The following is a 10,959-nucleotide window of genomic DNA, read 5'->3' as shown; positions in this document are numbered from 1 at the left end:
GCAGGACGCTCTGTGTCTGGTAGGCCTCGGGGTCTTCCTCCATCCTCCCCTCTCCCCCAAAAGGGAAATCTGGAACAGACACCCGTCTTCCCTCCTGGATGGGGAGGGAGCTGGTAAGAAGAACCCCTGCCAGGGGTTATGGGCTCCCTGGCCATAACCTTGGATCACTTATAACAGTCCTGCAGGGACAACGGGGTTTACTGCCAGGAAGAGAAACCCCAGGAAGCCAGCCTTTCTGCTTCTTGGGGTAGTGGGGTGGAGTGAGATTCTCCAGCCATGACTCATGCAAGGTTTCATGGGGAAGGGAAGTTAAGAGAGTCATAATGACCATACTGAAAAGCAGTTAAGCCCATTTTCATGGCAGCATTACACAGAATTAAAAACGGGACGATTTGGTCCTATTTTGCGACCACAGCTGCCATGAACTAATGCACAAGCAAACTGGACGGGGTAAGCTTCATGCTGGGACTCAGGCTGGGCACACGGGCCTGTATCCAGGGGAGGGGGCTTTTGAGCGTCAGCAGAAAACACCCTCACCCTTCCATTCCCTTCCTATTCCTCAGACTCCTCGAGATCACATGGCTATCTACCCGTTGGGAGGGGACACCATGAGAGCTGGCCGGGGCCTTGGCGGGCCAGACTTCAGAGACTCACTGTTGTCCTGGTAAGAAGAACCCCCCCCCTCCCCGTCCCTGGGGCTGCTAGGAAGGTGAAGAATTTGTAGCCATGCCTAGCCTAGAGCTGGCTAGAGTTTCCAGTTTTCCTGTCCCTGAGTTTCTTGAGCAACACCTCCCACAGCAGTGAGACTTGGGCAGACAGCACTGAGGAAATCCTGGAGAAGTGGGGGGCCCAGCAGGGAGAAAAACGGGCTCTTTCACAGAGGACAGGAGACTGACAGGTGCTAAGTGGGGGCGTGCGGGGCTTAGCCAGAGCTGTGCCACACACCGAGACTCAGAAGCCAGCTCTGGGAGCTGGGCAGTCAGTACTTTCCGACCAGCTGGTTGGCATCGGTGCTTCCATCTGTCTGCCGGCATTTATTGAGTGCCGAGTGTTTACAAAGTGCAATGCTAACAGCAGAGGCAAACTTAATAGTAAATAGGAGATTACACTTTGATGTCCCGGTCTTTGGACTTGGTCTGGATCCGAGCCCTATTTGCTTTGTGCTCACCTAGCTTCCAAAGTCAACCAACCAGCATTTGCTTCGTGCCCTGCTGGGGGCCATACAAGGATTTTTTCGGCCTAAGTGAAGGACACACGTGCCTGTGAGCAAGCACTAACAGCACAGGCCTTGTGGGGGAGGGCCCCGGACTTTCAAGAGCAAAGGAGAAGCTGCTCACTCGCTTCCTCACGCCACCTGTGATGGCAGCAGGAGGAAACGTTCTTAGAAGCAAGAACAATGAAAGAGACTATATTCTCCCAGCACCCCCCAAACCGCACCCCTGTCCCAGATGGGGAAGGAAGTGCCAAAGGAGCTTTCTTCCCCCCACCCTAAAAAATTTTTGCCAATAATTGCTAGAACTATTTGTTGCGGGTCTGCTATGTGTCTGGCGCTGTGCAGTTATTCTAGTTTCCACACTTGTGCATTGCAGGTGGCATCTCCCCATTTCACAGACACAAAAGTACAATGAAAAGATCAAATCGTGGCCCAAGGCACACAGCAGGGTTGAATGCAGAATCTGATGACAAAGGTTTCCTCCCAGCCCGCCTTGAAATTGCTCAATGTTTCCATAATCAGTGATTACGATCAATTCAATTTCAAGAATAATAAATTTGGAGTGTGTCTGAAAGGGAGTCAGCAGCTATAAATAAATACTCAAGGATATTTCTCTTGAGCAAGCTCCAGTAAATTGTAAGGAGTCACAGTTCTACCTGGAATCCATTTTTCATTCAGGACACAAGTCAGCAGCAGGTCATCTTTCCCCGGGCATCGCAATGCAAGGAGAGTGAGGCCATCAGCACTGTTTCCTTGAGTCCTGCCGTGCAGCGGTGCTTTTCGACCTAAGAAACCACACTGCAGAGCAGGACCAAAAATAGAAATGCAGGTTTTGCACATTTCATTCCTTAATGCTAGCACTTTGACCTTGTCCATAGTGGACTGAGAAGACTGCTATGATTAATCAAACTTTATTGACACTTGATGTGTCCCAAGTTGGCCTGAAATGCCAGGTGCCTCAAAGGTGACAGTTACCTTCAGAGCAGCATTTACGTCACAGTCTAATATTTTAAGCACATTAACCTCCCTCGATGCAGTGAAGGTTTCTAAACTTCAGTGGGCATTTAGAACTAATGTGTTCTCCAAGGCCTGGGCCATGGTCAACCATGGGTTTTAACAATGTTTTGAAATGGGGAGGAGGACTAAGGAGACTTGATATGGCCTTCGTTAACAATAGGTCCATTTAGGTCAATTCCTGACCCGGACGGTCTGGGCTGTCAATCCTAGCAACCAAGGCTGGATTCCCGTAACAGTCACGAACTGGAGGCTGATGAAGCCCCGCTACCGAGGCACAGACAGGTCCGATGGTGGAAACACAAGGCAGAACAGCAAAGCAAACCAAGACCCTCTCCGTCTGGTCCCACTTGGCCCCTACAGGTGTCTGCCTTCCTACTTTTAGGTATTCATCTCCTCTAGTTAATACAGTGCTCCCCAAATGACCGTCACAGCCAGTGGCAAAATAAAGGTAGTTGATTTTTCATAAACCAATTATACTCCATGGCAAGGACTATCCTTTCCACTATTTGTTGTTGTTAAAGTAGGCTTTCTTTTAGGAAGGACTGATGATGTTAGATGATGTTCTCTTTTTTAATGTTCTCACTTAGCAAAATAAGAAGTTAGCCCTTTGCCAGGGGTTGCCAAAATATTTGCAAATTTCACTGGTCTTAGGAACCTCTGCATTAAAACATTCTCAGAAAGCTTGACATGAGGATGCAGGTAGTACGTAAGTCCGGGCAAGTCCCGTGACAATGAGCTTGCGAGTTCCTTTTCCGCCAAAAGGTGGAAGGCTGACTTCCTGAGTTCAGCGGGCACAGGGAGGGCTCGCCCTGGGGGCGGCAAACCCGACGTCAGGCAAACAGACTGTATTTACTTTGTGATTTTGCCAAGGCTCTTCCTAGCTGCCTCTCCACCAAAAAAAGACAAAAATGAATCCCCCAAAGAAAGAGCAGGGGAACTGGGCAGGTTACTGTCTGGAAGGGAAGTGTTATTATGGATGATTTACCAGCCTTCAAAAAAGACAGGCTCTTATCAGGGCATCTCTCATCAGTGTTCTCTAGCTCTCCAAAGACCTAAATATGAGGAAATTGCCTCAAAATGAAGCAAGAACAAGTCTAGTTAGTACTTGATGCTCCCCCAATCTGGAAAGCTCTTCCTCAACCTCCTCCAGCTTCTGAGGTCCAAATTAAACTTCTTCCCGATACTGGTCCCAACTTCCCGAGATGTCCCAAGCCCCCCTTTCCCTGGGCCCCCAACACTCTCCATTCATACTTCTAGTACAGCACTGCTCATTTTTACATAGGCCATTTCCTTCTGATTAGGAAAACAAAGTTAAAATGTTGGAATTTTAATAATAACCTAGGCAAGGCTCACTGCATGCCTGGGCTCCTCTCAGCAGCGTGCAGATATCAACGCATCAATCTTCTCAATAACCCAGCGGCTCAGCAAACCCGGCATCACCCTACTTTCATAGCTAGAACCAGACCCCAGGATCTTCCTGCCTCTGGTGCCTGACCCAGTGCTGGCCACAGTCAGTGCCTACTGAAAGGGGTATGAGTCGCAAGACAGTTGGATTTGCCTATTTTGAGTATTGCCAAACCAAGGAGTATGGGGCTGGTCTGGATAATGTTTGAGAGTTTTCTCCAGTTGTTCAATTGTGGGAACCTCAATTAACTTACACACTCCATAGTCCTATTGAGTTATTTGTGTAAATGCATCGGTACACTCATAATTTACCAATTTATTGATCATTGACTGATAGCTAAGGGTGGGTACATAATTCTATCACCACCTTGGATCTTCTGAAGTTACAAGAGTGTGTACAAATTAGTTATGTGTGTGTGAGTCCCAAAAGGATTAGCAAATTAATACATTATGCCTGTGTCAACACTTCTATTTTTAAACTATTTACTTACTTAACTAACTTTTGGCTTTACTGACAGCTGTTAGTACAGCAAACTGGTGTTTAATGAAGCAAGAAAAATAATAAACCATGTTGATGTTATTTCCCAAATTAGTGCTTTTTAAAAACATCTCTTTGCTGGGAAGGCAAAATGGAGCTGGAGAAGATCCAAAGAAATACAATAATATGGTCAAGAAAATGGAATAATTTCCATGCAGCCAAAAAAAGAAAAAAATGTTCTTTTTCCTGGAAAGATGATGAAAGAAAATGTGATAAAAAGCTATAAAATTGTGAAAGTTTCACAAAGAAGATAAACATGGAGAGTTGTTTCCAAATTCCAAAATAACAGAAACACTTTTTTCTTTCTACCTTGGAGATCAACATAAATGTAGGTACATAAAAAGAAGTATTACTGCTTACACATTGAGAAGGAAGATAAAGAGTAGTACTAACTTTTTACACAGTGACAACTAGTAAAAGATAATTGGCTTAGAGCTGGATGGATTAAGGCATCTTGTAAATTATGAAGAGAAAACAGTATGTGGGAGGAGGGACGTATTTCCTAAGTTGATGAGGCAGACACTGAGGCCAGTAACTATGCCCTCTACCTGTCGTTCCTCAAACCAAATATTATGCTGGATGGACCACGAATCAATGTACCAATATTTGAACTTACACTTCTACCTTTCCTATTGTGTTTGTGTATCAGATGATGAACTTGATTTTTGCTAGTGTGTATGTAAAAACTATCCCCCCCCAAAATTAACCAGTTTCATTATAAAAACAATCATCTCCTAACAAAAGGTCTTATTTTAGTGACAAACGATAGTCCTTCCTAACAGAACTACCAGCAAAGACACTAATTAATGCAGACGCTCTTTGGCTGGTCTTAATGAACATTAGCCCAAGTTCTGTCTTTGGCCACAACACATCACTACCCTTCTTCCTTGTGATCCCAAATCACTGAACTAGTTCAGAAGCAACAGTCATGTAAATGAGCCCTCTGCACATAAACTCGCCCTGGGCTGGGGACATTGAATTCTGGCACCCAAGCCCGGAAGTGCCCACAGGGACAGGTTCTAACACATAAAAGAGGACAATGAAAAGGACTGGGACCCCTTCTTGGGTTCTGGCTCAGGGTGCTGTTGCCATTCCTCTGGCTTCTCTGGATAGAGCCTTCTCTTAGCAGATAATCACATCTCACCTTTTAGAACATGTGATTGAAATTAATGGGTGGCCAGCTTTCCCACGGTTGCTGGATGAGAGTGGCATGTGTCCACAGAGCAGGGACTGTGCTAGCACCTTCTGGTCCAAATACAATCTTGGAGATCTTCGCCTTAAATGGTAATTACTCTGGCAAAGATCCTTTATACCTTGCTCTAAATGTTATCCCTCCAAAGCAGAAAATGACTCTGTGGAAAGTCTTTTGTGTTTAAAAAAAAAAAAAAAAAAGTAGCTTTAGTAAAGGCATAGCAGCTTTGGAATAGAAAATGTATATTTTTACAGGCCATCATGAAACCCACTTGTGTAGCCAATAACTATTTCACATACCCATTCGCCTCCTTCAGAGACCTTCCAGGATTCAAGATCCCAAACCAAATACAGTCTTATGTGTTCCCAAATTATTTTTCCTCAGGGTTAAAGAGAAATTCCCATGAAGACCCACTTTTCCAGGATGCGGCACCCTCTCCATGCCAAAGAAAAAAACACAATTAAAACTGTGTTTCTCAATGTTAAAGAACATTGTGGATATGAAATCTTAGTCCAAATCCCCACGGTCATATAAAGCATGTCACAGAATTGTGTTTGGGGGCATGGAGGAGTGTTACAAAATAAATATTTCCCCATTAGAGCACACTGGGGAACGTTTGCTGACACCTACACTCAAATCCAGCAGGTTCCCTCGGAAGAGTTTGGCAAAGAACAGGTCTCTCCTAAATGAGGTGCTGGAATTGGTTAAAAATTTAATATTTACAAAAATGGTGCATCTTAAAAACCAGAACTCAGGCCCACATGGGGGTGTCTGTGCGGGCTGTGTGGCTCTGGCTTTGGTCTATGAAATGTCCTGGGTCAACCAAGGATCGTCACCTTGTGTTGATCACATCATTCCTTCTGTTTCTAGAGCAGTCTGTGGAAAACATCAAGGATTTTTTTTTTTCCTTCTTGGAATCTTTGTCTTTATCCCCCCTCCTGGAAAATTCTTCCTGAAACTGTTGATGGTTTGTTTCAGAGGATTCTAAGAGATTCCTATTTGCAAGGGCCTTGGGAGCACAAGTCAATAGGTGTGATAATTGCTGGTTCCTCTTGGAGAACATTTTCCTCTACATGACCTCTAGATAGTCCGAGCTACCTGGTCATGCCCAGTTGCTCTGAGGAGCCTCATCTGCCCTGCCTCTGGCTCTCCTCTGTGGCCAGAATGAAGGGGAGGACCACAAGGGTGGCCGAAGGAGCTCGCCCTCCCACTGCCCTTCTCCACCAGGAGGTTGAGCATTTGGATTTTCAACCACTCAGGTGCTCGCAGTTCCAGATTCGATAATTTCCCCTCCAGCTCCCATGTCCTTAACGAATCCCTTTCCCTTCTTTACACACACATTCACATACTCACTCAAATCACATAAAACTCAATCTAGTTCCATGGTCTTAAGTTGTAAGTGGAGTGATGGTTGCCAAATTAGTTATTATACTGGTCCTTCCAAGGCAAACTGCATGGATTTTAATCCCTTAAGATTTTGGGAGTGTTTCTCTTACCTCCAGTGCTGGAATTTCAGGGCACCAGAGCAAATGGGCAGTTTCAAGACAGGGTGGCCTTTGAGCATTCGTCCAATCACAACACCTGCTTTGGCTGCTATGTTCAGATCATGGGGATGGGAGTTTCAACACCCTCTGGGACCCAAATTAGTCTATATATTTCAACACCATTTCAATCAGAGAAGACTTTTTTTTTTTTTTGAGAGTTTGGGAAATGAGAAACTTGACAAAACAATTCTAACATGTATTTAAGAGAATAAATATATGGGAATAGCCAAGAAAGATTTTTGAAAGGAAGAGGAAGGAGAGGGTACATGCTTGATTAGATATGAAAACATGAGTTCCACTTCTGTCCAGTGTGTCGAAAGCTGAAAATAGTGCCTCTCCCATCCTCACAAGCACAGAAAGTCAGATAAACTACAAAACCATAAATTTCCTTAAACCCATCAGAAAGTTAAACTCATACAGAATCAAAAAGCCTGAAATCTATGGAAAGACAGCCCCTCCAAGGAGAGATGGGACATAAGCAAGGGCTTTCTTGTGGTTGAGTATATGAACAACAGAGACCAGGTGCCATACAAAAAAAAGAAAAAAGAAAAAAAATAATTCAGCTAAAAAGTGTAATAAATTGTTAAAGGCTAAAAGTGGGCAAGCCTGAGAGTATAGCACCCCTGGGAGTTGGAAATACAAGTGGAATTTACACCCACTTGCAGGTTTTCATCAGAGGCCTCCACCCATTGCTTGAGAAAGGACTGAAAGTAGGGCAAGAGACCAAAGCAGCTGCCCTCCACGGTACAGGCCTGTGGAAGGGAAGCAGCATTGCTGAGGGAAAGGCACAGATTATACCCAGACACTATTCCCCTTAAGCCGCTGGGGGAAGGCAGCAAACTCTGTTGCACTGGGGCACCCATTGTAGCTGGGAGAAGGGTAAGAGACAAAAAAATCCTTCCTGGAAAAGGGGCAGGAAACAGTTCTGGGCCCAAGATCCTATAAGAAGTCTCTCATGAAGTGGGAAAGGGATAGGACATGTTCTCCTGCATAAGACAGAAGGCATGGTTCAACTGCCACAGGGAGAAACGGCAGAATTTCTGAGTAAGCCCCACTCCTGAGACCCAGATACACAGGGCCAGCCTGGGATTGCACCAGGATAAAACCCACCCACACTTCCCAGTACCCAGTAACAAGTAACAGCAGTCTACCCCACAGGCTGGGGACAAGAGCATGGAGAAAGAACCTTTCTGAGGCAGAGATACAAAGTGAAGGCTGAACTCTGCAGCTGAAGAAAGAACACTGAGAAAAACCCTCCGATACCCCAGCCATGATCATAAACATAAGGTAATGCTGAAAGAATCTGAATCTGGTCATGCACTGAATATAATCATAGCACCCCCCCCCCCAAAAAAAAACCCCAAACCAAACCCAAGCCTGGCTAAAATCCTGCTATATTCACTCAGTCTAACAGAACAAGGTTAATGTCTATTTCCAGGCACAAATACTATTTACCTTAGCTTTCTGGTCTACACACAATGTTGCATCAATAAAAAAATTAGGAGAAACATTAAAAAAAAAATCAAGGGAAAAATAAACAACCCACTGTCAAGAGGCAAAGTAATCAACACAACCAGACTCAGAGATGATCCAGATAGAATTATCAAATAGGGCATTTAAAATAACTAATATATTAGAAGCCTAGTGGAAATGATGAATATGTATGAACACATCAAAATTTTTATCAAAGAAATGAAAACCATAAAAAAGAATCAAGCAGAAGTGTCAGAAGTAAAAAAACATAGTGAGGATGAGGAATGCCTTTGATAGGCTCAAAAATAAATTAGACACAGCTGAGGATAGAAACAGTAAACTTGAAGGTAGGTCAATAGAAATAATCAAACTGAGGACTCCTGGAGTGGCTCCGATGGTTAAGCGTCTGCCTTCGGCTCAGGTCATGATCCCAGGATCCTAGGATCGAGTCCTGCATCGGGATCCCTGCTCCTTGGAGCCTGCTTCTCCCTCTGCCTCTCTCTCTCTCATAAATAAAATCTTAAAAAAAAAAAAAAAGAAAGAATCAAACTGAAACACAAAGGGGGGGGGAAGCCCAGAGAATCTAAGAGCTGTGAAACAATATCAAACTCTCTGTTTGGAATTCTAAAAAGAGAGGGGAAAAAAAGGGGGGAGGGAGAAAAAAAGAGCAAAAGAGCAAGTGAAAGAGTGAAAGAAAAAATGAAACAAATATTTGAAAAGATAGGTGTCAAAATTTTCCAAAACTAATAAAAGACATCATGCCGAGAACCCCAGGCAGGATAAATACAAATGAATAAAGAAGCCAACACACCAAAACACATTATATTCAAACTGCTGGGATTGGATTATACATACAAATGTCTGAAAACTTCAACAATACACCTAAAGACAGACCCGATGGTTTCATTGGAAAATTCTATCAAACATTTAGAAAAGAAATTAGCACCTATTATATGCAACATATTCTAGAAAATAGAAGAGAGGGTAACACATCTCATTTTATGAGGCCAGCATTATCCTGACATCAAAATCAAAGATAGTTTTAAAAACTATTAATATCCCACATGAACGAACATTGGTGCAGAAATCCTTCAAAAAATTGGAGATATATAAAAAGAATACAGGGAATAAACACCAACTAAATGATAAATGGATAAAATTGCTCATGTCAATATTTTAAAAGTGGAAATTTGGGTCAAAAAATAAAGAATAATACATTACTAGTGAATGGAGTTTATTCTGAGAAAGCAAAACTAGTTCAATATTAAAAATTGTCTTCCACCATATGAACAGCATTTTTAAACACACATAACACATTGCTACTATTTTTACTCTTGTCCTGTGTCTTTTTAGAACAATTGAATTTGTAATGTATTTTGCCTTCATTCATTCAATTCTCAGTGCTCTTCGTTATCTTTGTTTCAGCTCCTGCTTGAAGAACTTCAACATTTCTTGTAGACTACATCTGTGGGCAATAAAGTCTTGGTTTTCATTTTCTGAATTCTTGCCCCTTGGTTAGGGGGAAGGATTTTGGTTTTTGTTTTTCTGTTTCCTTCTCTCAGTTTTATCAGTACTGCAAGGAAAACGAGGTTTTGTCCTATCTCCTGCAGATTAAGGCTTTTGTTCCAGAAGGGATGAGGAGGGCTGGGAGTGGATGGTTTCAGGTCCCTCCACAGTGGCTATTTTTCCCTTCCCCAGACCTGCCCCACGGAGGGATTCTTTCTCAGGACTTTGGCCAGTCTTTTCTGTGAGGGCCTGATGGGCTTCATGGAGAAAAGCCTGAAAAACAGATGCAGACTCCCCTATTTATGTGGTCCCCAGGGGCTCACACTCCCTTACCAGCCCACACTCATTCTCCACTAATTCTTTACCTACTCCAGGTGACTTCTGTTGGCCCCATCTCCCCCCCAGGGAGGCGAGGGCTCGTGGCCTGCACTTCTCCACACGCCCGACTGATCCTTCGATTTCAGCCTACTTGCTTGCCCTGTAACCTCAGCTCTCGGATGGGTCCAAAAAAAGGAGTAAACTTGTAGTTTGTTTGTTTGTTTGTTTGTTTGTTTACTTTAATGAGAGTGGAGGTGACGTTCCTTCTAGATGTCTACATCTTGAGTTTTCTATTGTCTTCTCACCTGGCTAGCCCACAGGGCCATTTCATTCCTCAATATGCTTTTCATACTCACAAGAATGCCTCAGAGACAGCCACACTAGCACGGACATGCTCCCATCGGCCTGGAGGGAGCCTCCTTCCAGGAGCCAGGTCTACCCTGTGGAGAGCCAGAGGTCCAGCTGAGGAGGAAGCCGGGGTCCTCAGTCCCACGCTGGGAAGGGTCAGTAGAGAGTCCAGCTTGCAGAGAGAGCAATGAGCATGCAAGCAGCCCCTTTGCTTTCCAGACTCTGTATCAGTCTCCAGTGCCTGTTTGTGCCCCCACAGCTGTCATCTGGGAGGCTGCCCCCATCCTAGCAGCTTCCGCATGTGTAATGCCAGGAGCTCCCTCTTTGCAGCCGGGGGCGGTGGAGATTGTTTCAGCCTTGGCAGGTGAAGATAACATGGTTGAGAAGCCACATTTATTGGCAATAG

General features: G+C 44.2%; 1 long non-coding RNA gene across 2 annotated transcripts; it reads left to right on the top strand.

The window, feature by feature from the left end:
- The first annotated feature begins 314 nt into the window (after positions 1 to 314).
- On the top strand, positions 315 to 10,408 carry LOC123861669 (uncharacterized). 2 transcript variants are annotated; one of them, XR_010405208.1, is made up of 4 exons: positions 315 to 450; positions 564 to 664; positions 8,067 to 8,195; positions 10,262 to 10,408. It is a non-coding gene; the product is annotated as an uncharacterized LOC123861669 (long non-coding RNA). The 2 variants fall into 2 exon arrangements; XR_006795089.3 differs by having other exon boundaries at positions 9,807 to 10,408.
- The last annotated feature ends 551 nt before the right edge of the window (positions 10,409 to 10,959 follow it).

Source organism: Mirounga angustirostris, unplaced genomic scaffold (assembly GCF_029215605.1).
Source record: "Mirounga angustirostris isolate CCGP_5_RB_7025 unplaced genomic scaffold, mMirAng1.0.hap1 SCAF_9, whole genome shotgun sequence".
In the NCBI taxonomy this organism is placed as follows: domain Eukaryota; kingdom Metazoa; phylum Chordata; class Mammalia; order Carnivora; family Phocidae; genus Mirounga; species Mirounga angustirostris.
The sequence above is the reverse complement of the archived record's forward strand: the minus strand, read 5'-3'. Positions and strand labels throughout refer to the sequence as shown.